The following is a 26,406-nucleotide window of genomic DNA, read 5'->3' as shown; positions in this document are numbered from 1 at the left end:
AGAGATCTGCAATATTATTTTGAAGGTTTCATGTTAAAATAACCTTAAAATTCTTTGTGATATCAGGGCGGAAACAGGTTTTGCTTTGGGCTGTTCATCGAATGATGACTGCTGATAGAAATAATGTATTTACATTCAGCCAGAGGTAATTTTGTTACTAAACTTGCAATTCCAGCTCTTTCTTGCTTTGGGTAAACATGCTTGACACTCATTTAACTTGTGCCAACCAAAACAGCTTTTAATGATGTACCTGACTGATTGAACAGAAGCAGCTGGGAACTAATCAACTGTCAATTTATTAAAACAGCTTTTTTTTTCTTCAAAGCTTCTTTCCCTGACTTTGGCTTTTCCTCATCGTGTGATGTTAGAACAGAAAGATTTTTTTTTGGCTTTCTTCGCTAAAGGTGTTGAATTTGTAATGTCGTACATGCTTCCCTGTAAATGCAGTGTAAAGGAAGGGATTTAAGAGATTAGAAGCTGCTTGCCAATTGTGTTGAGAGAGCAGAAGGCATATTTCAGGAATGGAATAAATGTAGAGAGAACAAATCAGAGAAAAGGCAGATGCAGAGTTTGGGGAATTCAGAGAGCCTTCTTCTCATTAATACCACTGGGGGTAGGTATTGGAGCCTGAAGACACACATTCAAGTTTAATTATCATTCAACCATTTGTGAATACTCATGAATACAGCCAAATGAAACAGCATTACTCTGGGCCCAAGGTGCAAAACACAAAACCAACAGTCATACACAGCACAAGGCACATATAGCACATATAAGATAGAAGTAGACATATAGTCACACAACAAGTAAGTATATAGCCCAAGTCCCTGAAGAACGTATCCTGTAAATCGATGGCGCATGAGTGTTAGTGAGAACAAGCAGTTCTCAGCAGTCTGCAGATGAAAGTCAGAATGCACACACAGTTTTAATAACAGCTTCTTCCTCTCCCCCATCAGATTTCTGAAATGCCAGTGAAGCCATGAACACTAACTCACTATTATTCCTCTTTTTGCACTATTTATTTATATTGTAATTCATAATATATTTTATGTATTGCACTACACTACTGCCGCAAAGCATATTTCAAGGCCTACATCAGTGATAACAAACGTGATTCAGCTTCTGATTCTGGAGGAAGGGATTAAGGACCACTGGGTTTCAAACAAACCAGTAACGATGGAGATCAGTAAAATGGAAGCTGAGCAAAAGGCATGTTTATATGCTGTCTAACTCTATAATCACACCAGATCTGGCGATGCGTCCCTTCTCAATTGTACAGTAGGCATGCGAGATCAAAGTTACAGCTATACTGATACAGGAAGGAGGGTGGGGGGAGGATGGCAAAGATAAAACATAATGTGAATAGGGCATTTTGGCCCCATTGTGCCTATTCTGCTACTTAATATACTGTGGGTGATCTTTAACCTCAGTGCCACAATGCTGGACCAGCTCTTGATTCCTTTAATATTTTAAAATCTATCAAATCTTTGCCTTGAATATACTCAGCAACTGGGCCTCTTGGGGGTGAATTTCCACTACTTTCTAGGTGAAGATGTTGCTTCTTATCTCTGCCCCCAAATGGACAGCCAACTCCAGGGAACATTAAGCACATATCTGTCCTCAAAACAATTCAATGTTCAAAGTAAATTTATTATTAAAGTGCATATATGCCACCATTTGCTACTCCCAGTTTCATTTTCTTGCAGGCACACTCAATAAATCCATAATAGTGAGTATAATTGAGTGCTGCCGTTATGTTCTTTCTTGGTTTTGTGACTATCTGGAGAAGAAGAATTTCAGAGTTGTATATTTTGATGCTAAATTAATCTTTGAATCTTAATAGAATAATAACCATGATAGAATCAATGAAAGACCACACCAAATAGGTGTTCAAAAGACAGCAACCTGTAGAAATACAAAAATAAATAATAATAATAATAATAATAAGTAAATAAGCAATAAATGTTGAGAACATGAGATGAAGAGTCCTTGGAAGTGTGTATGGGAACAATTCAGTGATGGGGCAAGTTGAGTGAAGTTATCTAAATTTACCTAAATTTCAATGGAATCTCCAGTTATTCCCCTACCTAGACTCAAGTGAGTACATGTCCAATCTGTTGAATCTCTCTTCATGCATCACACACCAGGAATGAATCTAATGAATGATTGTGTCACTTACAGAACTGCAGTTGAAAAAGCAGAATTAAACTTTTACTGGAGGTGGACATGTGGAAAGGAGAGATAGTGGACGGATATTATTTGGTGAAATCAACAGCCGTAGACTTTCCTGCTGATGGGTGGTCAAAACCTGCGCAGCTGAGAGCCTGGTGTATTCCAGGGGTGGCAGATGGTGGGTGGTGAATTGTGAATTAGAAATTGAGAATGAGCAAGGAAAGAGAAAGTGGTGAGAGAAGGGAGGAAGTGGTTTGGAGAATTGCTATTGTATCAGATCACTTTATGATTAATCTCACGATTAGCACTGAAAATTTCTGAGCCTTATTTTCAAATCCTTTTATGGTCTCACCACCTCCACATGTTCCATGACCTCACTTCCAATCCAGTCAATCCTCCCTCCAACTCTTCTGCTTTCTTAACCACGAGGATCTTATTTACATTATCATTTGCGTCACCAGCTCTATAAACGGGAAGCTCTGGAATTCTTTACCTCCCCCTCTCTGTCTCTCTCTTTCCTCATTAAAGGTATTCTTAAACCCATTCCTCTCATCAGGCAAAGATAATCACAGAAAATTATGGAAGTACCAAGAGTATTGGGTCAATTCCAATGAACGGTGCTGTCGGATCATTTTGGTAGTCCAGTATTTTCTACTATCATACAGTATTTGACTTTTGGACTTCTGCTCAACCTAACAGCATAACAGGCAGTAATGCTTCACTCCCTGCTGAATTTGATGTCCTTTATGCACGCTTTGAAAGGGAAAATAACCCTGCACCTGTGCGAATCCCCACTGCTTTCAGTGACCTATGATTTCTGTCTTGGAAGACAATGTCCGAAGAGCCTTCAAGAGGGTGAACCCTCTCAAGTCACCAGGTCCTGACAGTGTATCTGGCAGAATACTGAAGACTTGTGCCGACCTATAGAATGTTCAAGAATATTTTTAACTTCTCAATGCTCCGGTCTGAGGTTTACTGCTGCTTCAAAAGGGCAGCAATCATTCCAGTGCCCAAAAAGAGCACGGTGAGCTGCCTCAATGACTATCATCCAGTAGTGCTTACATCTGCTATAATGAAGTGCTAGAATTAACTCCTGTCTGAGGAAGGACCCTAGACCCACTGCAATTTGATTAGCGCTGCAACAGGTCTACAGCATATATAAACTCACTGGCTCACCAATCTGCTTTGGAGAGCTGCAAGGCACAAGTCAGGCTGCTGTTTATCGATTATGGCTCAGCATTCAAGACCATCAGTCCCTCAGTAATCAAGCTTCAAAACCTGAATCTGTGTGCCCCCCTCTAAAACTGGATCCTCAACTTCTAGTCAGAGAAGACTATTGTCAGTGCAGATAAGTAAAAACATCTTTGCTTCATTGACTATCAACACAGGCACATCTGAAGGATGAGCACTTAGACCACTGCTTCACGCTCACTCATGATTGTGCGGCTAAGCACAGCTCAAAAGCCATTTATAAATTTACTGATGACACTGCTGTTGATAGAAAATCAGATGACAAGGAGGAGGTTTACAGGAATGAGATAGGTCAGCTGGACTGGTGGTGTTGCAACAACAGCCTCGTACCTAACATCAGCAAGACCAAGGAACTGATTGCAGACATCAGGAAGGGGAAGTCAAGAGATCACTCTCCAATCCTGAAGGCTCGGTGGTGGAAAGGGTAATCAGCTTCAAGTTCCTGGGTGTCAACGTGTCAGAGGATGACGTGAGCCAACACGTTGATGCAGCCACAAAGAGGGCACACCAGCAGCTGAGCCTGAAGAAATTTGAGATGTCACCAAAAACTCTTACAAGTTTCTATAGATGCATAGTGGAGAGCATGATGACTGGCTGCATCATAGCCTGTTATGTGATGGCTCTAAAGCAAAGAGTCTTTGGTGATATACCAAGTCTCCTCAAACTCCTAATGAAAAGTAGCCACTGTTGTGCCTTCCTTGTAATTGCATCAATATGTTGGACCCAGGCTAGATCTTCAGAGATGTTGGCATCCAGGAACTTAAAACTGCTCACCCCTTCCACTGTGGTTGCTCGATGAGGACTGGTGTGTGTTCCTTCGACATTAGCTTCCGGAAGTTCACAACCAATTCCTTGGTCTTCCTGATGTTGATGCAAGGTTGTTGTTGCAACACCAATCAACCAGCTGATCTATCTTGCTGCTGAATGCCTCCTTGCCACCATCTAAAATTTTGCCAGCAATAATTGTGTCATCGGCAAATTTATAGATGGCGTTTGAGCCGTGCCTAGCCACACAGTCATAGGTGTAGAGGGAGCATAGCAGTGGACTAATCACATATCTTTGAGGAGCGTCAGTGTTGACTGTCAGTGAGAAGGAAATGTTATTTTCAATCAAGGATCTAGTTGCAGAGGGAGGTACAGATGCCCTGATTTTAGAGCTTGTTGATTAGTACTGAGGGTATGATGGTGCCAAATGCTGAACTGTACTCAATAAACAGCAGCCCAACGTACTGTAGGTATTGCTGTTGTCCAAGTGATCTAAGACTGAGTAGAGAGCCAGTGAGAGTGCATTAGGGTTGAAAATCTGCTGTAGACCTATTACAGTGATAGGCAAATTGCAGCAGATCCAGGTACTTACTTAGCAGGAGTTGTTTCTGATCATGACCAACCTCTCAAAGAACTTCATCACAATTAATGTGAGTGCAACTGGGTGACATTTGTTGAAATTTCTCCATGGGCAGACTGGTAAAAGCTTAATTTAATCTCTTCAAGATCTCAACCCACCAATTCTGGTCTTTTGAGTTTCCCTGACTTTGAAGTTGATTTTAATTTTTATCTGGGAGCTATGCTTCCAGATTTTGAAGCCTGCAGCCTGGAAGTCCCTCCTTAAACCTTTCCACTCTCAATCTCTCTTCCCTCTTCAAAGACATGCATGTGAACCAGTCTCCTTGACCAAGATTGGTTTTGGTCTTGTGCAGCTTGGTATCACTTTCTTTGTATTCTTACAGCAACTTAGGGGTGTCATTTGTTCCGATGAAGAGAAATTTTCAGTTTCTATGTTATCTCTTCAGTTACAGTGAGTATTATGAAATAATTTGATTCCAAATATGAGAGAATGTAGCTGAATTTATGTTTATCAAAGACTAACTGAAAGGTGACAGGGTGGTACAGTAATGAGTGCTGCTGCCTTGCGATTTCACCTGACCTCCAATGAAACCCGTGCAGATTGTGTACGTGCTCTTCATGACTGTATGGATTTCCTCTGGATGCTTCCGCTTCCTCCCACTTTCCAACGGGTTACTTGACAACCATAAATTGCCCCTTAATGTAGGTAAGGACCAAAATAGATCCAAGGGCAATTGATTGGCAAATGTAAATTGCAGAGACAGAAGAAAATGACAGGGAGAATGAATTAATGGGATAGGTCCTTTGCGAGGTGGCAAGGTAGTGTAGTGGTTAAAACAACACTTTACAGTACCTGTGACCCAGGTTAATTTCCTGATGCTCTCTGAAAGGAGTTTGTATATTCCCCCTGTGATCACATGGGTTCCCTCCGGGTGCTTCGGGTTTCTCCCACAGTCTGAAGGCGTACCGATTGGTAGGTTGATTGGTCATTGCAAATTGTCCAGTGACTAGGCTTGGATTAAATCAGGCAGGGTTTGCTGGGCAGTGCGGCTTAAAGGGCTGGAAGGGCCTGGTCTGCACTATATCTCAATGAATAAAAAATATAAACTAAAAGGCCTGATAGGCCACATGGCCTTTTATGTATTGTTCTAACATATACTGTATATTTAAAAAAAAACCTGGTCTAACCTTCTTCACTATTTCAATACAAAAGGAAAACCATTTCAGGTCAAGTCAGATTTTGATTTTGAACAGTTCAAAACTAGGATATCTTGGGGTCAAATATAAATTCATTCACCAGCAGGTGTGAGACGACAACAGGGTACTCAGGGTATTTGCATTTTCCAGGGGTTCATAAAAGGGCTGCTCCTGGGCATTTCAAAGCCAGGTACTTTTTTTCCAACCTGTGTAGAGAGAACAACCACTTGCATGAAATGTCAAAGGGCTGCTCGTTCTCATAAACTACAGTATACTTGTTGTAAGTCATTAACTTAAGTGGAGGACAGTTAGAATTGAAAAGAAAACATTCGCTACTCTGATGTTAGAAGAAAACCTGCAAGATAATGCAAATGCATTTCTCAAAAGGTTCCCATATCGATGTTCTACTGTTCCTGGGGTTCTTGTATGCCAGGGATAAGACCAGCTTAGATTTTCTAACACTGGGACTATGTCATAAATTACTGAAAGTGAAAGGCACTTTCTATAAAAAGAACTAAAATTATAGATGATGGATCGTACGCAGGACATTTGCAGCCGCTCTCATGTTAATTGCTTTGGTTATTGAAAGAGGCACTTGCTGCAGGCAGGTAGACCAACTGCTTATTATGGGGTTGTTACCATGGTTCCCTTCTGTCATAAAATGAATCTGTTTTCTTGGCTTGCTTGTGTCACAGTAAGCAGTTATATTACTGTGAGATGGGATGAAGGGATAGTGGTTGATTATTATGTTAGTATCAGTGATATTTAGTATAATCAAAACACTGAAGACAACAAGAATTTGTATGTCATTGGTGCATCCATAGTCTTGTCAAACTGCTGCCACAACTGATGTTGCAAACAAATCATTTGCAGCCTGGGGTTCATGGACCCCTCAGATAATAGTGGGGGTCCATGGCATTAAAAAGTTTGGGAACCCCTAATTTAGTTAAATATAGTTCACTTTAATGGCTGATATCTTCACTACTTTCTACTTGTTCTTCATCAAAAATATCAATGCTAATCATAAAATCATTGTGAAGCTATTGGTTCTTCTGTTGATTCTGCACAATTCCTAACTATATTTACCTCTACCAAGCAAACACGAGGAAATCTGCAGATGCTGGAAATTCAAACAACAACACACACAAAATGCTGGTGGAACGCAGCAGGCCAGGCAGCATCTATAGGGACAAGCGCCGTCAACGTTTCGGGCGGAGACTTGGCCTGACGAAGGGTCTTGGCCCGAAACGTCGACAGTGCTTCTCCTTATAGATGCTGCCTGGCCTGCTGTGTTCCACCAACATTTTGTGTGTGTTTTTTTTTACCTCTACCATCTGCGCACAATGACTACAGAGTAATCTACAAGGTACACCACACTACCTTGTTTAAGCTATTTCCACAGCAGTTTCAAACTGCAGCCCCTACCACAAAAAATGTCAAAGATGTCAGGTACATGGGAACACCACCATCTGCAGATCTCAACCCACACACCACCCTGAGTTGGGAATGTGTTGTTGCTTCTTTATCATTGTTGTGTCTAAATACTGTGCTGAGTGTATAAATACATTAGGACATTTAGAGGTCAAGGAGGAGGAAGTGTTGGGCCTCCTAATAAGTATTAAGGTGGATAATTCCCCAGGGCCTGATGGGATTTACCCCAGGTTACTGAAGGAGGCAAGAGACGAGATTGGTGGGCTCTTGACCAGTATCTTCATGTCCTCTCTAGCTGCAGATGAGGTCCCAGAGGACTAGCAAGTGTCTAATGGTGTACATTTATTTAAGAAGGGAAGAAGAGAAAATCCTGGAAACTATAGACTGGTGAGTCTCACATCAATGTAGGAAAATTGCTGGGGAAATTTCTTAGGGATAGGATATACAGTATGAGCATTTGGAAGCCCATGCCTTAATTAGGGAGAGCCAGCATGGTTTTGTATAGGGCAGGTTGTGCCTTACCAACTTATTCAGATATTTGACAAGGTGATGAGAGAGATTGATGAAGGTAGGGCAGTGGGTGTCATCTATATGGATTTTAGTCAGACTTTTGACAAAGCCCTCATGAGAGACTAATCCAGAAGATTAAGATGCATAGGATCCAAGGCAAATTGGCAGTTTGGATTTAGAACTAGTTTACGCTTGGAAGGCAAGGGGGTAGTGGTTGAAGGGACTTATTCAAGCTGGAGGTTTGTAATTAGTGGTGTATCACAGGGATCTGTGCTGGGTCCTCTGCTGCTTGTGTTCTATATAAATAACCTGGATGAAAATGTAATGTGTGGGTTAGTAAGTTTGCAGGATGATACCAAGACTGGTGGAGTTGTGGATAGTGTAGAAGACTGGCAAAGAACACAGCACAACATAGATCAGTTATAGATATGGCCAGAGTAAAGGCAGATGGAGTTTAACCCAGAGAAATGTGAGGCCTACCTTGGTAGGGCAAATGCAAGGAGACTGTACACGGTTAAGGACAAGATCCTTAACAATGTTGCTGAGCAGAGAGGTCTTGGGATCCAAGTTCATAGCACCTTGAAAGTGGCTACATAAGTCAATGAGGTGGTTGAGAAGACATATGGAATGCTTGCTTTTACCAGTCAAGGTACTGAGTTCAAATGTCAAGAAATAATGTTGCAACTTTATAAAACTCTGGTTAGGCCACATCTGGACTATTGCATACAGTTCTGGTCACCCCACTATAGGAATGATGTTGAGGTTTTGGAGAGGGTACACAAGATGTACCAGGATGCTGCCTGGTCTAGAGGGTGCATGCTATCATGAGAGGCTGGATAAAACTAGGGTTGTTTTCCCTGGAGTGCCAGGGCTGAGGGGAGATCTGATAGAGATTTCTAAGATTATGAGAGGCATTGATAGAGTAGACAGAGTATCTGTTTCTGAAGGTTGAAGTGTCTAAAAGCAGCGGGCATGCATTGAAGGGTGAGAGGGAGTAGATTCAAAGGGGATGGGAGGGTAAGTCTTTCACTCGGAGAGAGTTGTGGATGCCTGGAATGAACTGCTTGGTATGGCAGTAGAGGCAAATACATGGAGGCTTTTTAAGAGATGTTTAGATAGGCACACGGATGGAAGGATATGGACATGGTGGAGGTAGGAGGGATTAGCGTTTGGTTGTTTTTGATTTGCTTTTTAGCTGGTTTGACAAAACCTTGTGGGCTGAATGGCCTGTTCCTGAGCTGTTCTACTGGAACTCCCCATTCAACAGCAATGTAAGAGTACATTCACCAGAAGACATGCAGCATTTCAGGAAAGCGGCTCACTGCCACTTTCTTCAGGGCAGTTTGAGACAGGCACTGAATGCTAACCTTGCTAGCAACGTCCAGATTCAGAAAGATGGCAAGGAAAACATTACAGCCTCATGGAAAATGGCTGCTCTCCATTGCTTCATGCATACTGTTACTCTAGGTATGTGAGAGGAGGTAGTCAGTGAGCTGTTAAACTGTGAACAGTATTGTAACATTACATTTTGAGTCCTGATAAATGGTCTAGGCCTGAAACATCGACTGCTTGTTCTTTTCCACGGATGCTGCCTGGCCTGCTGAGTTCCTCCAGCATTTTGTGTGTATTAATTTGATTTCCAGCATCTGCAGATTTTCTCTTGTTTGTAACATTACCATATTTATTCCTTAGCAGATGTCACTGAATACCAGGAGGTTGAACTTTCCCTTCTCTCTGTCATGGAACACTGAGGTCACTTGAAGCAGGGAAATGCTTCCCAACATCAAAAAGCAGTGGCAGGAAAGCAGAATCTGTCTAGATTCTGCCAATTCCGTGTTGAAGAAGAGATTCAAAATCTAGGAGCCTGATGGCTTTTTTTAAAACCTTGATCTTGCCTATACCTCAGTGGCTGTCTGGGGGCATGTATCGGATGTTGTGAGATTGCTGGAATCCCACCAGAATTCAGCCTTTGGTCCAGTGAAAGGTTAGTCTGTTCTAAGCTGAGTATGAGCCCCATAAACAGTGAGGGGTTTGTCTGTCATTGGGTAAAGGGCTTATACATCCCGAGAAAAGCAGTCATTAAAATTTGGTGGTGCTTTTCTTTTATTGGGCCAATTGACCCTTTCAGCACAGCTCCAGGATTACACTTCCTCACCGGAGTGGACACGTCTCTTGCATTCTAATAATCCTTTTCCACAGCTTCAGCAGGGAATTAAACTCTGAACATTAGATATACAACTCAAGTCACAATATGAGAAACTGGAAGGGATTTCATTAAATTATCTGAATACTGGTCTCATCCACTGAGCAGGTTATATTAATGTTCTTCAGTATTCTTCTTAAATATTGTGACACACTTTCCAATTGCTTCCCACAGAAGGTTAACAGCCCCAGACCCAGCTTTCTACTGATTGTTTCCCCTGTTTGCTGCTCACGTGGAAATCCAGAATCCCAACAATAAGTATTTTTCACTATTCCTTCCAATTAACATTATTTTTGGAGGATTCCATCACACTATTTTGACAAGAAACTAGGCCTGTGACCTGCATTGCTCCTTCAACAACTGCCAGCAAAACAACTCCGTGTTCCACCTCATTGGAATGACAGAGAGAATTATGCCATAACAAAATTCGTAAAGCATCTTGTTTTCGGAATTGAATTTTAACCAGCATCATGTTAAAGTAGTTAAGTACATTGTCTTCTGTTTAGAAGGTGCTTTGCTCAATGTCCCGTGGTCATCAGACCAACTTTCTCATGCCTCTGAGTTTGTTCTTTGAGTTGATCTTTAAGGAAATGAACACATGAAATGCAAAATGTCAATTTTATATAAATCTTCATGTTGGAGTCATCAGAACTGACCAAAGGACAAAATTCAGCTGAGATTCATACAATGGAATGTAGATATCTTGTGAATATTTTTGGAATTTTTTTGAGACTGACCCATTGAAAACAATTTGGAATTTGTATTTTATGATACCTATGAATTGTTTCGTGCTCCGTCCTCCTTTGTATATTTGTCATTTCCAGTGCTCCCTTTATCTGCAAATAGGGATAAGCAGTGGCTCCTTGGGCAATATCTAATTTTCAGCTTTGCTGTATTTTTTTAGCATAAGAGCATTACATCTTGTGGGCAATTGATAAACATGTATAATTTCTGGAAATATTTTCTCACATCAGTAGTAAATGTTTAAGTGAATTGCAGACTAGTTAGACAATACTTGCTAATTCAGTGTCAAGCTGGCTATAATTAAAGCATTTACAAAATCTTCCAGTTTGGTGAAATGAAGGAAAAAGTTCATATTTTCACTGAAGCTCTGGGAACAAGTAAGCAACTAAGTACAAGGCAGACAGGTCGGTGGTAGTTGCCAAGTCAAATAAAGGTTAATGATGGCTATGACGTGGCTGTGCAAGATCTTTAAATAAATGGACCATCAGTCATAAGCAAGGATCTCTTCATTTACACAGTGACACATCTACAAATCTTTTTATTTTTGTTGCCTATGAACTCATGGATGACATACTTGCAGGTATGGAGTCATTTTTCAAAGTACACTGATTATCATTTTAGTCTGTCTGGTTTCACTTTTTTTTTATTTATTCAACCGCTTAGCCAACATCAAATATTGGACGAACAAATAAATTCTTTGAGGTCTACAATCTACTGTGATGAAGTGCTTTAAGAGGTTTGTCATGGCTAGAATTAACTGCCTAACCAAAAATCTGTTCCCAGACATTCCACCTCTCCCGGAAGTTCCGGAAGTCTCCCGTATATTGATAGTGGCTCCCTGACGCCGGCAAATTATATATAATATCCCAGAAATCGACTTGTTTGAGAGGGAGAGGAAGAGGAAGAGCGAGAGTGAGAGGGAGCATCCTGATTGGTCTCTCTTCGTGCTAAGTAGACCTATCAGTTTTCTCTGTGGGCAGGCTTTACAGTCGACCTCAAAAATAATGCCAGTGTTGCTCACTGCACTGTTTGCAACAGTGACTGTTCTATTGCCCATGGCGGGTTAAAATGTAAAAGACATTTTGAGGTGAGTTTAACAGGTGTCATTCATTCATTAGCATAGCTAATGTTATTTAAACTAGCTGGTTAGCTGCTAAGGAGTTACTCTATTGATGTCCTACGTGATGAGGCCAAACTCCCTGTAGACTTGCTTAAAGTTGTAATAGAATAAAAAAAGACTCCATGATGATATAATATAACATAAGTACATATTTTAATGTCACATTTTCTGCATATACCCAACTTGGTTTACAGATTAGACAAAATCACTAAACAAAGTATTACATACAACCTTGGAGGTCAACCGGTCGGGGGAGGGGGTATATGGGGTTGTGGGGGGCGGGGGTGCTACCTCCCTGAAATGAGTTTTTGCAGGGTGGGTTGTCTGTGTTCCTGCTTAATTTGCTCACAACTACTTTAGGTGTACAATGGATGTAATCTTACTGGCTATCCATTTGGTGTTGGACCACCTGGACAATAGCAAAACCTATGCCAGGATGTTGTTTATTGATGAAAACGCAGCATTTAACACCACCATCCCCTGAGTACTAATCAATAAGCTTCAAAACCTGGGCATCTGACCTCTCAAACTGGATCCTTGACATCTTCACTGGGAGACCACAGTCAGTATGCTGATAATCAACACAGGTGTACCTCAAAGATGAGTGCTTAGCCCATGACTCGGCTCTCTCTACACCCATGACTATGTGGGCAGACACAGTGCAAACACCATCTGTAAACTCTCTGATGACTATTGTTGGCAGAATTTCAGACGATGACGAAGAGACGAGATAGTTCAGCTGGTTGGGTGGTGTTGCAACAACAGTCTTGCACTCAATGTCAGTAAGCCCAAAGATTTGATTGTGGACTTCAGGAAGTGGAAATTGAGGGAGCACACACCAATCCTCATCGAGGGGTCAGCAGTGGAAAGGGTGAGCAGTTTCAAGTATCCTGTAGTCTAGCAATTCTCACGATCCATCCTGGGCACACCAGCAACAGTATTTCATTGGGAGGGTGAGCTGAGATGGTGTAAGATCAAAGGACCATAAGACCATAAAACGTAGGAGCAGAATTAGGCTATTTGACCCATCAAGTCTGCTTCACCATTCAATCGTGACTGGTCCTTTTATTTCACCCTCCTCAGCCACTCCCCAGCCTTCTCCCCATTACCTTTGATGCCCTGGCCAAACAAAAACCTATCAATCTCCGCCTTAAATACATCCAATGACCTGGCCTCCACAGCTGCTTATGGTAACAAATTCCACGAATTCACCACCCTTTGGTCTCGGTATCTCTGTTTTAAATAGACATCCCTCTATCTTGAGGCTGTGCCCTCTTGCGCCATGGGAAACATCCTTTCCACATCTACTCTGTCTAGGCCTTTCAACATTCGAAAGGTTTCAATGAGATTCCCCCTTCAACCTTCTAAATTCCAGTGAGTACAAGCCTATAGCCATCAAACGTTCCTCACATGATAACACTTTCATTCCCAGAATCATCCTTGTGAACCTGCTCTGAACACTCTCCAGTGCAGGAACATTGAAATTGAAATTTGAAATTTTATTTCAGTCAGTACAAACATAACAAAAAGCATCATTTTCAACGATGATGTCATAAGACAAAATTAAATAATAAAAATCTTTAAAACAGACCGAAAGAGTGTCGGCTGAAGCTACAGCTTATTATGCCTACCCCTCTTACTTACACAAAAACATATCTGGCATCGATCATCACATCAAAACAAAAAATTTCATAATCTTTTAACAGAAAATCCAATTCCAAATATAATTTATTTACATTACTCCCATTCATTTTACATCATGTATTTTATATTTGTTCATTAAATTATTTTTAAATAATTTTTTAAACTTAAGTGTGGTGCATGTTTTTAAATTGTCACTACAACTGTTCCATAGATTCACCCCACTGACTGATTTTTTTATATTTGTTCTTATCCTTTGTTTTTGAAATATACGTGTTCCTCTCAAATCATGTTCACTTTCTCTCATTTTAAACAACCTTTGGATACTTTGTGATAACTGTCCATTTTTTACTTTATACATAAGTTGTATTATTTTAAGATCTATGAAATCTCTGAATTTTAAAGTGTTTAGTTGAATAAATATTGGATTGGTTGGCTCATAATAAATTGTCTTATTTATAATTCTTATGGTTTTCTTTTGGAGTGGATAAGGAGGAGAAAACTGCTCACAATACTCAAGGTGAGGCCTCATCAGTGCCTTATAAAGCCTCAGCATCACATGCCTGCTCTTATATTCCAGACCTCTTGAAATGAATATTAACATTGCATTGCCTTTTCTCACTACCGACTCAACCTGCAAGTTAACCTTCAGGGTGTTCTGCACAAGGACTCCCAAGTCCCTTTGCACCTCTGACTTTTGGAGTTTCTCCCTGTTTTTAAAATAGTTTGCACATTTATTTCTTCTACCAAAGTACATGACCATACATTTTTCAAGATTGTATTTCATTTGCCACTTGCCCATTCTCCTAATCTGTCTAAGTCCTTCTGCAACCTTCCTGTTTCCTCAACACTACCTGCTCCCCATTCTTCGTATCATCTGCAAACTTAACTGTAATACAATGGGCTCTTAGCATGGTAAGCAGCATCTTGTCAAAGGCCTTCTGAATGTCCAAATACACAACATCCACTACACCCCCTTTATCTATCCTACTTGTAATCTCCTCAAAGAATTCCAACAGGTTGTCAGGCAAGATTTTTCCTGAAGGAAACCATACTGACTTTGTCCTATCTTGTCCTGTGTCAGCAAGTACTCCATAACCTCATCTTTAACAATTGACTCCAACATCTTCATAAGAACATTAGAAATAGGAGCAGGAGTAGGTTGATCTAGCCATGGACTCATCTCCACCTACCTGCCTTTTCCCCATAATGCTTCACTCCCCTGCTATGCAAAACTCTAACCAACCTTGTCTGAAATATATTTACTGAGGAAGCCTCTACTGTTTCACTGGGCAGAGAATTTCACAGATTCACCACCCTCTGGGAAAAGCAGTTCCTCTTCATCTCCATCCTAAATCTACTCCCCTGAATCTTGAGGTTATGTCCCCTAGATAGCTGCATGTTAAAATCTCCCACAACTATCATAACATTGCCATTTTGACATACCTTTTCTAATTCCCATTGTAATCTGTAGTTCACATACCAGCTACTGTAGGGAGGCCTGTATATAACTGCCATCAGGGTCTTTTACTTCTCTTGCTGTTTCCTAACTCAACCTATAAGGATTCAACATCTTCCAATCCTGTGTCACATCTTTCTAATGATTTGATACCATTTTCACCAGCAGAGCCACACCACCCCCTCTGCCTACCTTCCTCCGATGCAATGTTTAACCATGGACATTCAGCTCCAAGCTACAACCACCCTTTGGCCACAACTCAGTGATGGCCTCAACATCATACCCATCAAACTGTAAAAGTGCAACCAGTCATCCAGCTTATTTTTTATACTCCATGCATTGAGATATAACAATTTGAATACTGTATTTGCCTCTCTTTTTGATTCTGCATCCCTAATGTTCTGATACTCTTCCTGCTGGCTACAACTCTGTCCTATCATTTGCTGACATATCATCACCAAAAATCGACTTTTGTATCATGGAGAACATTCTAACTGGTAATATCACTGTCTGGTGTGGAAGGGCCACTGCACAGGATCAGAAAAAGCTGCAGAGGGTTGCAAACTCAACCAGCTCCATCATTGGCACTAGCCTCTCCAGCATCTAACATCAAGGACATCTTCAAAAGATGAAGCTCAAAAAGGTGTCAGCCATAATTAAGGACATCCACCACTCAGTACATGTCCTCTTTTCATTACTACAATCAGGGGGGAAGTACAGGAACCTGAAGCCACACACTCATTAGCTCCTTCCCCACCACCATCAGATTTCTGAACATGATCTCTGTTTTGCACTACTTAATTATATTTTCCATGTATTTCTTATTGTAAGTCATACAGTAGTATATTTTATGTTTTGCAGGTGCTGCGAAACAACAAATTTTATGACATATGTCAGTGATAATAAATCTGGTCAACTTCATCTCTGTTACTACCATAAGACATACGAGCAGAATTAGGCCATTCAGCCCATCGAGTCTGCTCCACCGTTCCATCATGGCTGATCCTGGATCCCATCAACCCCATACACCTGCCTTCTCGTCATATCCTTTGCAGCCCTGACTAATCAGGAACTTATGAACTTCTGCTTTAAATATACCCACAGACTTGGCCTCCACCACTGTCTGTGGCAGAGCATTCCATAGATTAACCATTCTCTGGCTAAAAAAAATCCCTCCTTACCTCTGTTCTAAAAGGTTGCCCCTCAATTTTGAGGCTGTGCCCTTTAGTTCTTTATACCATAGGAAACATCCTCTCTACATCCCTCGGTAGGTTTCAATGAGGTCCCCACTCATTCTTCTGAATTCCAGTGAGTACAGGCCCAAAGCTGCCAAACTTTCCTCATATGTTAACCCCTTCATCCTTGTAAACCTTCTCTGGACTCTCTCCAATAACAGCACTTTCTCTCTGAGATATGGGGCCCAAAACTCTTGACAATGCTCAAGTGCAGCCTGACTACTGTCTTATAAACATCAGCATTATTTCCTTGTTTTTATATTCAATTCACATTGAAATAAATGTCAACATTGCATTTGACTTCTTTACCACAGACTCAGCTGTGGGTTAACCTTCTGGGAGTCTTGCACGAGGACCCCAAGTCCCCTTGCACCTCTGATGTTTGAACCTTCTCCCCATTTAGATAATAGTCTGCACTATTATTCTTTTGACCAAATGCATTATCATACGTTTCCCAACATTTCCCGAAGCCATCAATGCCATTATACAGCATAAAAAGAAGTGATTCCATCACTGACCCCTGCGGAACACCACTAGTCACTGGCACCCAACTAGAAAAGGCCCCTTTTATTCCCACTCGCTGCCTCCTGCCTATCAGCCATTCCTCTATCCATGCCAGTATTTTTCCTGTAACACCATAGGATTTTATTTTGTTAATCAGCCTCATGTGTGGCACCTTATCTAATGGCTTCTGAAAATCTAAGTAAATGACATCCACTGCCTTTCCTTTGTCCATCCTGCTTGTGCACTTAACACTTTGCTTGATGGTTTCCTGAATTCCACCTTAGAGAAGACAGATTTCATGCTTAACCTTTGACAAAGTTTTATTTCTCCTTTTCTTTCTATATCCTGGAATATCATTCTTTTAAAGTCTTGAAAAAATTCATCATGTAGAACTTAATTGAATATCAGGCACAAAAACAGACAATTCAACTTTACTGACTCAAGCAAAGATTTCCACCAGCATGGTTGCCCAACCCACTCTTCATCATACCCTCTCAGCACAGTTTAAAGTCCTTGCTGACTTTGATGTGTATCAAATGCTCATGATGGGTGGAGAGAGAGTAAGAGACAACCAAATAACTTACTTACTTACTGAACGTTATGTAGTTGGTGTAACGATGAGCTGCAGTAAAAGTCCTCCATTCTTGGCAGTGTTCAGGGCTTCCTTCATCATGCCAGTAGCTTCCACTTGGTTTTTACAGCCATGCAAGTTGCAGGTAGACACTCAGTAATACCATTGCACACACATGTAGAAGGATTCTTCCTTGCTGTTTCTGGTAACAGTTATGGAGGTACCAGAGAAGCATTGGGATTAATATTATCGACAACACCCACCAAGGAGGTTCTGCTAAATTATTAATTGCAAGGCTGACTGCATTTGGTGATTCTGTCCTTTGGTGGTTGTCCTGTTAAAGTGAGCCTAATGTGTATCTCTAAAATAAAAATATTGTTATTCAGGATCAGTTGGGTAACAAAAGGCAATTAAAAGATCTTCGAACGAGTTGTGATCTAACAGACAACAAAGGAAGAAGCACCTTGGGAAAACAAGGAGTTAATTTACCAGGTATGGTATTTGAAAAGTTCAGGATGTCTCTCTGGTAGGGCACTTTCAAAAGCTGATATGCAGAATGCAACTTCTCTCTAGCTTCCTCATTCTATAGTGTCCGCAGCACAGTTAGGTTTCCTTCTAGATACATTAAGCAATGAGCCAACAGACAGGGAAAGCTAGGACACACCACTTGTTCAACCTTTCCATTTTGTTTTGCTCAATAAGCCCTATTCTCTTTTCTGCTCAGGGACAATATAAGGAAAGTGAGCCATGATGAGATACTAAAGCCATGAAATCACATTAAATTGTACATTTTTAATGTGAAAAAGGGACATAAAATTTCCTTTATTCGGGGTAGATGACACCAATGATCACATCTAGGTGAAATCAGGAAATTGGTCCAGACGCTGCGTGCATGATTCAGTGACACACACATTTTCCCAGTGTTAGTCATCTCCTAGTAATGTCACAGGCTGCCCATTGCACAGTTTCCCATGTTGGAATTTTTAGTGTACAACTTAGTTCCTTTGACGTCTCACAGAAAAATCTAGCAGAAGATCATGCAGGGAAAGGAAAAGAAATGCTCCTCTGGCATCAAAGTCCATCTACCGGCGTCTGTTTTCTATAGTTGGGATTACAGAATCTGTGACTCTGGCTCTCCTCCAACTGATCCATTTTGTCCAAATCATGGCCAGACAGCCTAATGCAAAATTAGCCTCACCTCACTGTGGCGTGGGGTTATCTGGGGCTTGGGAATTGCTCGGGGCAGACTGGGTGGGGTTGGGGCGGGAGGTTGTGCGGCCACACAGTCTTAAGCACAACATTTTCCTTCCCCCCTCCCACCCCTGTGTAGTACCTTGCTACCATGGCAGCCTTTCCTGCAGCTGTTATTAGCATCTGTAGAGGAAGTTCCTTTATGCGGTGACACATGAGGCAATAATAACATGGCAGATGGAAACTCTTCGTGCAGTTCCTGGTCCTGCTTTCGTGCATGATCTCTCTGTGTCCAAACCATAACAATGACCCTTTTAATGTTATTTTGTCTAGTTGAATGGATTTTTTGTAAATGACCTGATTGTGCCTTAGCATTATGCATAACTTGAAGTTCATAATAGAGGGTGAAATCCAAGTTCTAGGTCAAATTTCAGGCTGTGAACTTTTCAGCAAAGGGACATGGGGAGCTGATGCCTTACTTCTTCCTCTGCAGCTTCCTAATCTAGAGTTGGCCCCAGGAGGGATTTATTGGGTGGCACGATAACATAGCAGTTAGTGTAACACTATCAGAATGCCACCGTAAGGAGTTTGTACGTTCTCCCTGTGACCATGCGGGTTTCTCCCACATTCCAACTACATGCATGTTATTAAGTTCATTGGTCACATGGGCGTAATTGACTGACACGGGCTTGTTGGCCCGAAGGGCCTGTTACTGTGCTCTATCTCTAAAACAAAAATAGAGCAGGCTCAGCAGTATGCAAGGACACCAGGGACATGCCTAACCAAAGCTGTGTCATATGAGGGCTTCACATGTCCTGAATAGGGAATTGTTTAACCTGGTGGACCTTGCTTCATTCCCTTATATTTTTAAGGAGAAAGTATTTGTTTTGAACCTTGTTGTTATTGAGTGGATGAGATGATAAGCATTCATCTAATGTTGTGGTCCAGAGCTGGTGGAAGAGTTCTAGATGACAAGTACAAATTTCCAAAGGACTGCCCAGACTTTGAATGTATTTCTGTTTTGCGATTATTATACAATAATAAATTTACAAAAATCTTTAGAAAACATTAGTTTCCAGAAGCCAGGAAGATAATTTTATTTTTGTAGACAAATGGATAACGTTTTGTTGGGATAAAAACCCTAATCTCAAGCAATTAAATTGGAGACAAGTCATCAAAGATAAATTGTTATTTCCATGTTATCACAAGTGTATCTGAAACTGTGATCAGCCAGGTGGGAGTCAGATTATCCTATCTAGAGCAGACCAATCCCGCCACATGCTTAGAATGGTACAGCCGACCCCCAAGGTTGAATTGTGGAGAAAACTTAATGTCAAACAAATTCACAGAGCTCAGAGAATTCAAGGTCAAATCTTAACCCTTGTTTTGTACTTGTCCTAGCTGGAGAAAAGCGAATGACAATGAGGTTTAGAAGCAGTGTACTGTATCATGGCTGAAAAGATTTAAGCTGCATTTACACATGTTTATACAAAGGGTTACTCCACTGGTCAGATAAAGCCCAGGGTCTCAGCAGTGTTTACACTGCCGCAGGCCTAGCTGCTTAAAATGTAGTTATACAGCCACACAGGATGGAGGGTACTGCAATGATATTGTCTCAACTTGTTGCTGGCCCCTGTTGCCTAGAGACACGTGGCACAGATCAAAGGTTGATTCCACTCTGGGTCTGTTTCATATTGTGCAGAGGTCTCTCTCTCTCTCTCCCTCTCTCGCTCGCTCTCTCCTTCTCTGTCTCTTCCTCCTTCTCTCTGTCTATCTGTCTGTCTCTCTTTCTCTCTCTCAATCTCTGTCTCTTCCTCTCTCTCTCTCTCTCTTGCTCTCACTTTCTCTCTCTCGCTCTCTCCTTCTCTGTCTCTCTTTCTTTCTCTCTCTCTTTTTCTCTTTCTCTTTCTCTCTGCTTCTCTCCCAGACACACATTCATACCAACTTGCTTAATCGGATAGTGAGATTTTTTTTACTGCTGATACAAAATCCTGAAAGCAGGAATTCAGAAATAAAACACTGGAGATGCTGGAACTTGGAAGCAGAAAACTGTGCAAATGCCCTGCAGGTCTGGTAGGAAGTGTGGAGAGATGCTGTTAATGAACAAAAGCATAGGAGGGCAACCTTGGAGAAGAAACCGATGAGGTTAATAGTACGAGATAGGATGTCCTCCTGGCAAAACAAGTGTTGGGGTGGGAAAGACACGTTTATCCTGGTGTGTGACAGGAACCAAAGACTTGGACATTTAGATAACTGTGTGCAGAGGATATGTTGGTTTATTATTGTCACACATACAGAGGTACAGTGAAAACTTGTTTTCCATGCTGTCCATACAGATCATTTCATTTCAGTGAACTGGGGAAGTAGAAGAGGAAACAATAACAATATGTGGCACAAAATGGTATCGGGAAGGTGCAGTGCAGGCAGACAATGAGGTGCAAGGCTATATTGAGGTCAGGAGCCCCCTCTATCATACTTAGGGGACCATTCAGTAGTCTTACAACAAAGGGGTAGAGCTGTCATAGAACACAGAGCAGTACAGATCCTTCAGCCCACGATGTTGTGCTGACTTTTTTAACATACTAAGATCAATCTAACCCTTCCCCCCCCCCCCATGTGCCTGTCTAAGGGTTTCTTGAACGCTGCTAATCTATCTGCCTTTAGCACCACACTGGTAGGGTGTTCCACATGCCCACCAGCCTGTATAAAGAACTTACCACTGACATCCTCCTAAATTTTCCTTCAATTACCTTAAAATTATGCCCCCTTGTAATAGCCATTTTCACCCTGGAAAACAGTCTCTGGTTATCCACGCTTCTTATCATCTTGTATGCCTCTATGAAGTCACTTCTCACCCTCCTTTGCTCCAAAGAAAGAAGTCCTAGCTCGCTCAACCTATCGTCATCAGACATGCAGCGTCCTGGTAAATTTCCTCTGCATCCTCTCTAAGCATTCCTCTCATGTCCTTCCTGGTGACCAGAACGGAACACAATATTCCAAGTATGTTCTAATTCAGGTTTTATAGAGCTGCAACATTACCTCACAGCTCTTGTACTTCCAGGCTTTCGTATCTTCTGCACAATGGAGGGGAGAAAGAGAGATTGAGTGGGGTATTTGATTATGTTGGCAGCGAGAAGCATAGATAGAATCCATGAAGAAGAGGCTGCTTCCCTATGGCCACAACTGTCTACAGTTACTTGTAGTCACATGTAGAGCAGTTGTTTACCAAGCTGTGACATATCTGAAAAGGATGCGTTGCAAGGTGTAAAGATTACTGAGGACCAAAGGCAACATGTCAACTTTCTTTAGTCTCATGAGAAAGGAGCGATGTTGCTGATCTTCCTTGGCCATGAAACCTGCACGGTTGGACCAGGACGGGCTGTTGGTGACGTTCACTCCGAGGAACTTGAAGCTGTCAATGCTCTTGGTCTTAGTGATGTTGGCATAAACGTGAGCATGTCCACATCCCTCCTTCCTAAAGTCAATCACCAGCTCTTTATTTGACATTGAGGGCAAGGTTGTTGTCATCACACCACATCATTAGGTTCTCTATCTCCTTCCTGCATTGCGATGCCATTATTTGAGATATACCCCACTTCACTGGTGTCATCTGCAGACTTGTAAGTGGACTTACAACAGAATCTAGTCACACAGGTCAAGAGTGTATAGGGAGTGGAGTAAGGGACTGATACTGCGGCTTTCTGGGGAGCCATTGTGGTGGAGGTGATGCTCCCTATCTTTACTGATTGTAGTCTGTTGATTAGGAAATCATGGATCTAGTTGCAAAAGGAGGTGTGAGTCCTAGGTCTAGGAATTTAATGAGTTTGCTTGGACTTATAGCGTTGAAGGTGGAGTTGTAGTCAATAAACAATAGTCTGACATAGATGTCTTTATTGTCCAAATCCTCCAGAAATAAATGCTGGCCCAGGAAGATGTTGCTTGCTGTAAATCTGTTTCAGCAGTAGGCAAATTGCAGTGTATTGAAGTTGTCATGTGTGTCATGATGTGTACCAAGACCACCCTCTTTAAGCACTTCATGATGGTGGGTGTCGGACTCATGGGTGATAGTCATTAGGGCATGTTACCTTATTTTTTTAGGGTCCAGGACAACAGTGGTTCAAGTGTATTGGAAACTGTTGGGTTGGGTGAAGGTAATCCAGTCCCCTTCCATCCAAAACATGTGTAGTATTTATTAAGCTTATGGGGAGGGGATGCAGTGCTATTGGTGATGCTGCCTGACCTCATTTTGTAGTCCATTATAGCATGCAAGCCTTGCCACAACTGACAGCTAGTCTGGGGCTTGATTTTGGACCGATACACTTGGCGTTGTTCTGCCCTAATTTTATCCGATTCAAAGACTGCTGGACTATGACCTACTTTTCCTGCCTCTATTTTTATATGCCATTTACACAATCTACCCCAACCAGTCTCATCCAAATGAAGGGTCTCAATGTGAAATGTTGGGTATTGATTACACCCCATAAAAGCCATCTGGCTTGCTAAATCCTCTGTGTTGCTCCAGATTACAGTCTCTTATTTCGCTAACCCTAACGCCTCTTGACCCTGTCACTGCTGGTCATGCATTTTAAATGATTCTGTGGGGGAACCGTGGTAGCATAGAAGTTAGCGTGACAGTATTACAGCTCAGGGTGTCAGAGGTCAGAGTTCAGTTCCGGCATCCTCTGTAAGATAGTTTGTACGTTCTTCCTGTGGGCTCATGGGTTTCGGCCGTGTGCTCTGGTTTCTTCTGGTAGTCCAAAGATGTACCAGTTAGTAGGTCAATTGGTCATTGTTAATTGTCCTGTGATTAGGCTAGGATTAAATAGGTGGGTTGCTGGGTAATGGGGCTCATTGGGCTGGAAGGGCCTGATTTGCGCAGGCTCTCCAAATAAAAAATAATTAAATAGAACTTTTTTAATTTAATTTTTTATTTGAGATACATTACTACACTCCTCCCCTCCTTCCCTTCTAAGGTACAGTGCCAGAGATTTCGTTGTTGTGGCTTCTCGGGGAGGGGTGGGGGGGTAGGTCGTTTCTCTCTCAACCCCCAATAGTGTCCAAAACCATATACTTATAATTGATTGACTGAATAAAGATTAGTGCTGATGGTTGGAGCTCAGATTTAGAGCAATGGCGCAGAGCAGTGCTAAGTTTGAAACTTGTCTGGTCAGTAGGAGAAGCAGCGAATCTCTGTCTCCGGGTGGCTTCTGCCAAAAACTCCAGGCACCTGCAAAAGCAGTCAAAAAGCTGTTCACATTTTCTGACAAACTCGGAGTGAAGGTGAGTTAAAGTTATGGACTGGAAGTCATGATGTGGCCAAGCGGTTGCTCAATGTGCTGCCAACTTACAAGGATTTGACAAATATCCTGAACTCACAATTAACTCTTTACTTTCAGATTAGTTTTCATGTGCATTATCCAGTCTGATATTCAGTTAAGTAGATATATAAAGTTCAATCCCCAATTTCTGTTGAGGTATTTTGATTCAATCAGTGCATCAAATTGATATGCTATAAGGCAACATTGCCCTGATATTAATCAAGATCAACATGGACAAAGTTTTCTTTCTGATCCTATTGGCTCTCATGTTACTTACACAGTGACAGGTTTCCATACAGGTGAGGATCTCCTAATCCTACTGTGTCAGTGGAAATCCTTTTGAAACCACTTTCACTCTTGAGCAGATTAGATATACCACCAGTCATGTCACCCACAAGATGCACACTGAATGGTTCCCTTGCTGAGATTTAGATATGATAGGTCTGAGAGGGTCTACCTACAATACTTGATGAATGCAGCCTTGCAAAGTGTTGATCCATGCTTTGAACAGACAGTTTCTGATGAGGCATTGGAGCTATGAGGACAGTGATACAACTAACCACGCAAGTTGATAAGGTTGTTAAGAAGCCGTAAGGTGTTGCTCTTCATTAGTTGAGGAACTGAGTTCAAGAGCTGCGAGGTAATGCTGCAGCTCTATGAAACACTGGTTAGACCACACTTGGAGTACTGTGATGAGTTCTAGTCACTTCATTATAGGAAGGAGGTGGAAGCTTTAGAGAGGGTGAAGAGGAAGTTCCTGGGCTGGAGAACGTCTAATGAGGAAAGGTTGAGTGAGTTAGGGCTGCTCTCTTTGGAGAAAGGAGGATGAGAGGTGATTTGATCAAATTGTATAAGACGATAAGAAGCAGAAGAGGAATTAACCACATTGGATGGAAACTTTAGTGGGCCTTTAGTACCATGGCTTGTACTGGATGAAAGTGTAGAAGTTAGGTCATCAAGACTGCCAGGTTCCTATGGTGCCAGGGTTACACTGCTGCAGTGCCCAGATTTCCCCAGGGCATTTTGGTGTGCCTGCATGAAGTTAACTTATAGGCGATAGCTGATACCATTCCGGTCTTCTTGAACCATATAATGCACCCAGGTTTCCTGTAAAATCGGAAGGAAGTGTGTGTTTTTCATATTAGCATACTGATTCTGCGTGTGTATATAAAATCAGAAGGAAAAGAGGGATGAGAATGGGAGTGAGAGGGAATAGCTGGTAGCTGGTGGTGAAGAAGAGGGAAAATAAGCACCTTCCTTACATTTCCTGACATGAGATCATTAATTTTATCCAGCACTGCACATAATGACTCAAGGTGATATTACCACTGTCTATGTCCTATCGCAACTGCAGCAATGCTTTCTTGGGGAGACTATTAGGATTAGGACTATTGGGACATTATGGCTGTGGAAGTAGACGTTCCTTTTTCTCAACAGCACCTCCTGTGAGATTCCTCTGGAGTAGTGGAGGCGTGTGGATATCCTCTCATTTAACAACTATTACGAATACTTTACAACTTCTTTTAATTAATGCAGAGTTCTTTTAAGAGTTAAATTCATGTTTTGTAATTTCTTCCGTCCCTTATACTGGAAATTTGAAGTGTGTGTGTGTGTGTGTGTGTGTGTGTGTGGTGCACGTGTTTGCTTTACAAAGGGCTTTCGCAATACTGGAAGGCAGCCAGCAAGTGTCATCGCTTACTGGTAAGCTGGAAAGGAACACAACAAAAATTCCGCAAACAAAGTATCACCCTAAGTAATCAGCAATTTTCAGTGCCATTCATTAACGCAGACATTGCAGTGAAAGTGTTTACATAATTTCATCCTACTCCAAATCCTTTTTCATTTTGCATCTGATGGCAAAGTACAACAGCTTACCAATGTTACCAATGTTATCATTCATGTCTGACAGTGGAATGAATTTCTGTGAAAACTTCCTGTTGAAAGCAAGTCTGGAATCACTCCATGGATTGGGAAGTCTGTGACTTGCTGTCTGGGTTCGCAGTCTGTATGAAGTGCTTACGCAGAAGCTCCCAGACTTTCACGTCATTGGCATCCAGGCCAGCATGGCATGCCCAAAGCTAGTTGTTGTTCTTGTACAGTTCACAAGCTGCAGGGGTCACAATGCAGAAGCAGATTCTTCAGGAGTCCATAATGCCTGCTTCAGCTTTCAGGATGAACACAGGACTGAAGGTATTTTATTTGAATGTGCGCAGTATATGGAATAAGGTAGATCAACTTGTAGCACAGTTACAGAATGGCACGAATGATGTTGTAGGCTTCACGGACTCATGGCTGAAAGAAGGTTGTGGGTGGGAGCTTAACGACAAAGGATACACACAGGACAGGCTGGAAGGCAGAGGGATGGCAGAGGCTGTTGGTAAAAAATGATATCAAATCATTAGAAAGGGGTCACATAGGGTCAGAAGGTATTAAATCGCAGTGGGTAGAGCTAAGGAACTGCAAGGGTCAAAGACCCTGATGGGAGTTACATACGCAGCACCAAACAATAGTAAGG

At 41.7% G+C, this 26,406-nt stretch overlaps 1 protein-coding gene across 3 annotated transcripts in view; it reads left to right on the top strand.

The window, feature by feature from the left end:
• sulf1 (sulfatase 1) overlaps nt 1–26,406 on the top strand; it is a 316,869-nt gene that overhangs the window by 6,864 nt on the left and 283,599 nt on the right. Inside the window, exon 1 of one of the 3 annotated variants that reach the window (XM_073040854.1) lies at nt 25,913–26,081. The exons of the other annotated variants lie outside the window; for them this stretch is intronic. The gene's annotated coding sequence lies outside the window, so the exon portion shown is untranslated. Of the gene's footprint in view, nt 1–25,912; nt 26,082–26,406 lie in introns of those variants that run through there. 3 annotated transcript variants of the gene reach the window in all.

Source organism: Hemitrygon akajei, chromosome 1 (genome assembly GCF_048418815.1).
Source record: "Hemitrygon akajei chromosome 1, sHemAka1.3, whole genome shotgun sequence".
In the NCBI taxonomy this organism is placed as follows: domain Eukaryota; kingdom Metazoa; phylum Chordata; class Chondrichthyes; order Myliobatiformes; family Dasyatidae; genus Hemitrygon; species Hemitrygon akajei.
The sequence above is the reverse complement of the archived record's forward strand: the minus strand, read 5'-3'. Positions and strand labels throughout refer to the sequence as shown.